Below are 5,000 nucleotides of genomic sequence, written 5' to 3'. Positions count from 1 at the left end.
CAAAAACTGGCCAAAACGGCCCAAAAACGGGCCAAAACTGGCCATTTTTGGCTGCGCGAGCGAGCGGCGAGCGGCGGACAGCGAGCGAAGCGAGAGGCAGCACCGTCCCTGCTATACGAAAGCCCCATCCAGCCCTGTGCCACCCGGGGGGTTCCAGGGTGCTGAGATGGCTGACGTTTTGCTCCGCTCTCGACGGTCACCGCGCAACGCAAGAACAGGCCAAAAACTGGCCAAAACGGCCCAAAAACGGGCCAAAACTGGCCATTTTTGGCTGCGCGAGCGAGCGGCGAGCGGCGGACAGCGAGCGAAGCGAGAGGCAGCACCGTCCCTGCTATACGAAAGCCCCATCCAGCCCTGTGCCACCCGGGGGGTTCCAGGGTGCTGAGATGGCTGACGTTTTGCTCCGCTCTCGACGGTCACCGCGCAACGCAAGAACAGGCCAAAAACTGGCCAAAACGGCCCAAAAACGGGCCAAAACTGGCCATTTTTGGCTGCGCGAGCGAGCGGCGAGCGGCGGACAGCGAGCGAAGCGAGAGGCAGCACCGTCCCTGCTATACGAAAGCCCCATCCAGCCCTGTGCCACCCGGGGGGTTCCAGGGTGCTGAGATGGCTGACATTTTGCTCCGCTCACGACGGTCGCCGCGGCACACAAGAACAGCCCAAAAACAGGCCAAAACAGCCCAAAAACGGGCCAAAACTGGCCATTTTTGGCTGCGCGAGCGAGCAGCGAGCGGCGGACAGCGAGCGAAGCGAGAGGCAGCACCGTCCCTGCTATACGAAAGCCCCATCCAGCCCTGTGCCACCCGGGGGGTTCCAGGGTGCTGAGATGGCTGACGTTTTGCTCCGCTCACGACGGTCGCCGCGGCACGCAAGAACAGGCCAAAAACTGGCCAAAACAGCCCAAAAACGGGCCAAAACTGGCCATTTTTTGCTGCGCGAGCGAGAGGAGAGCGGCGAACAGCGAGCGAAGCGCGAGGCAGCACCGTCCCTGCTATACGAAAGCCCCATCCAGCCCTGTGCCACCCGGGGGGTTCCAGGGTGCTGAGATGGCTGACATTTTGCTCCGCTCACGACGGTCACCGCGCCACACAAGAACAGCCCAAAAACAGGCCAAAACAGCCCAAAAACGGGCCAAAACTGGCCATTTTTGGCTGCGCGAGCGAGCGGCGAGCGGCGAACAGCGAGCGAAGCGAGAGGCAGCACCGTCCCTGCTATACGAAAGCCCCATCCAGCCCTGTGCCACCCGGGGGGTTCCAGGGTGCTGAGATGGCTGACGTTTTGCTCCGCTCACGACGGTCACCGCACCACGCAAGAACAGGCCAAAAACTGGCCAAAACAGCCCAAAAACGGGCCAAAACTGGCCATTTTTGGCTGCGCGAGCGAGCGGCGAGCGGCGAACAGCGAGCGAAGCGAGAGGCAGCACCGTCCCTGCTATACGAAAGCCCCATCCAGCCCTGTGCCACCCGGGGGGTTCCAGGGTGCTGAGATGGCTGACGTTTTGCTCCGCTCTCGACGGTCACCGCGCAATGCAAGAACAGGCCAAAAACTGGCCAAAACGGCCCAAAAACGGGCCAAAACTGGCCATTTTTGGCTGCGCGAGCGGCGAGCGGCGGACAGCGAGCGAAGCGAGAGGCAGCACCGTCCCTGCTATACGAAAGCCCCATCCAGCCCTGTGCCACCCGGGGGGTTCCAGGGTGCTGAGATGGCTGACGTTTTGCTCCGCTCTCGACGGTCACCGCGCAATGCAAGAACAGGCCAAAAACTGGCCAAAACGGCCCAAAAACGGGCCAAAACTGGCCATTTTTGGCTGCGCGAGCGAGCGGCGAGCGGCGGACAGCGAGCGAAGCGAGAGGCAGCACCGTCCCTGCTATACGAAAGCCCCATCCAGCCCTGTGCCACCCGGGGGGTTCCAGGGTGCTGAGATGGCTGACGTTTTGCTCCGCTCTCGACGGTCACCGCGCAATGCAAGAACAGGCCAAAAACTGGCCAAAACGGCCCAAAAACGGGCCAAAACTGGCCATTTTTGGCTGCACGAGCGAGCGGCGAGCGGCGGACAGCGAGCGAAGCGAGAGGCAGCACCGTCCCTGCTATACGAAAGCCCCATCCAGCCCTGTGCCACCCGGGGGGTTCCAGGGTGCTGAGATGGCTGACGTTTTGCTCCGCTCTCGACGGTCACCGCGCAATGCAAGAACAGGCCAAAAACTGGCCAAAACGGCCCAAAAACGGGCCAAAACTGGCCATTTTTGGCTGCACGAGCGAGCGGCGAGCGGCGGACAGCGAGCGAAGCGAGAGGCAGCACCGTCCCTGCTATACGAAAGCCCCATCCAGCCCTGTGCCACCCGGGGGGTTCCAGGGTGCTGAGATGGCTGACGTTTTGCTCCGCTCTCGACGGTCACCGCGCAATGCAAGAACAGGCCAAAAACTGGCCAAAACGGCCCAAAAACGGGCCAAAACTGGCCATTTTTGGCTGCACGAGCGAGCGGCGAGCGGCGGACAGCGAGCGAAGCGAGAGGCAGCACCGTCCCTGCTATACGAAAGCCCCATCCAGCCCTGTGCCACCCGGGGGGTTCCAGGGTGCTGAGATGGCTGACGTTTTGCTCCGCTCTCGACGGTCACCGCGCAATGCAAGAACAGGCCAAAAACTGGCCAAAACGGCCCAAAAACGGGCCAAAACTGGCCATTTTTGGCTGCGCGAGCGAGCGGCGAGCGGCGGACAGCGAGCGAAGCGAGAGGCAGCACCGTCCCTGCTATACGAAAGCCCCATCCTGCCCTGTGCCACCCGGGGGGTTCCAGGGTGCTGAGATGGCTGACGTTTTGCTCCGCTCTCGACGGTCACCGCGCAATGCAAGAACAGGCCAAAAACTGGCCAAAACGGCCCAAAAACGGGCCAAAACTGGCCATTTTTGGCTGCACGAGCGAGCGGCGAGCGGCGGACAGCGAGCGAAGCGAGAGGCAGCACCGTCCCTGCTATACGAAAGCCCCATCCAGCCCTGTGCCACCCGGGGGGTTCCAGGGTGCTGAGATGGCTGACGTTTTGCTCCGCTCTCGACGGTCACCGCGCAATGCAAGAACAGGCCAAAAACTGGCCAAAACGGCCCAAAAACGGGCCAAAACTGGCCATTTTTGGCTGCACGAGCGAGCGGCGAGCGGCGGACAGCGAGCGAAGCGAGAGGCAGCACCGTCCCTGCTATACGAAAGCCCCATCCAGCCCTGTGCCACCCGGGGGGTTCCAGGGTGCTGAGATGGCTGACGTTTTGCTCCGCTCTCGACGGTCACCGCGCAATGCAAGAACAGGCCAAAAACTGGCCAAAACGGCCCAAAAACGGGCCAAAACTGGCCATTTTTGGCTGCACGAGCGAGCGGCGAGCGGCGGACAGCGAGCGAAGCGAGAGGCAGCACCGTCCCTGCTATACGAAAGCCCCATCCAGCCCTGTGCCACCCGGGGGGTTCCAGGGTGCTGAGATGGCTGACGTTTTGCTCCGCTCTCGACGGTCACCGCGCAATGCAAGAACAGGCCAAAAACTGGCCAAAACGGCCCAAAAACGGGCCAAAACTGGCCATTTTTGGCTGCGCGAGCGAGCGGCGAGCGGCGGACAGCGAGCGAAGCGAGAGGCAGCACCGTCCCTGCTATACGAAAGCCCCATCCAGCCCTGTGCCACCCGGGGGGTTCCAGGGTGCTGAGATGGCTGACGTTTTGCTCCGCTCTCGACGGTCACCGCGCAATGCAAGAACAGGCCAAAAACTGGCCAAAACGGCCCAAAAACGGGCCAAAACTGGCCATTTTTGGCTGCACGAGCGAGCGGCGAGCGGCGGACAGCGAGCGAAGCGAGAGGCAGCACCGTCCCTGCTATACGAAAGCCCCATCCAGCCCTGTGCCACCCGGGGGGTTCCAGGGTGCTGAGATGGCTGACGTTTTGCTCCGCTCTCGACGGTCACCGCGCAATGCAAGAACAGGCCAAAAACTGGCCAAAACGGCCCAAAAACGGGCCAAAACTGGCCATTTTTGGCTGCACGAGCGAGCGGCGAGCGGCGGACAGCGAGCGAAGCGAGAGGCAGCACCGTCCCTGCTATACGAAAGCCCCATCCAGCCCTGTGCCACCCGGGGGGTTCCAGGGTGCTGAGATGGCTGACGTTTTGCTCCGCTCTCGACGGTCACCGCGCAATGCAAGAACAGGCCAAAAACTGGCCAAAACGGCCCAAAAACGGGCCAAAACTGGCCATTTTTGGCTGCACGAGCGAGCGGCGAGCGGCGGACAGCGAGCGAAGCGAGAGGCAGCACCGTCCCTGCTATACGAAAGCCCCATCCAGCCCTGTGCCACCCGGGGGGTTCCAGGGTGCTGAGATGGCTGACGTTTTGCTCCGCTCTCGACGGTCACCGCGCAATGCAAGAACAGGCCAAAAACTGGCCAAAACGGCCCAAAAACGGGCCAAAACTGGCCATTTTTGGCTGCACGAGCGAGCGGCGAGCGGCGGACAGCGAGCGAAGCGAGAGGCAGCACCGTCCCTGCTATACGAAAGCCCCATCCAGCCCTGTGCCACCCGGGGGGTTCCAGGGTGCTGAGATGGCTGACGTTTTGCTCCGCTCTCGACGGTCACCGCGCAATGCAAGAACAGGCCAAAAACTGGCCAAAACGGCCCAAAAACGGGCCAAAACTGGCCATTTTTGGCTGCACGAGCGAGCGGCGAGCGGCGGACAGCGAGCGAAGCGAGAGGCAGCACCGTCCCTGCTATACGAAAGCCCCATCCAGCCCTGTGCCACCCGGGGGGTTCCAGGGTGCTGAGATGGCTGACGTTTTGCTCCGCTCTCGACGGTCACCGCGCAATGCAAGAACAGGCCAAAAACTGGCCAAAACGGCCCAAAAACGGGCCAAAACTGGCCATTTTTGGCTGCACGAGCGAGCGGCGAGCGGCGGACAGCGAGCGAAGCGAGAGGCAGCACCGTCCCTGCTATACGAAAGCCCCATCCAGCCCTGTGCCACCCGGGGGGTTCCAGGGTGCTG

This window comes from Musa acuminata, unplaced genomic scaffold (assembly GCF_036884655.1).
Source record: "Musa acuminata AAA Group cultivar baxijiao unplaced genomic scaffold, Cavendish_Baxijiao_AAA HiC_scaffold_53, whole genome shotgun sequence".
NCBI lineage: Eukaryota > Viridiplantae > Streptophyta > Magnoliopsida > Zingiberales > Musaceae > Musa > Musa acuminata.
The sequence above is the reverse complement of the archived record's forward strand: the minus strand, read 5'-3'. Positions refer to the sequence as shown.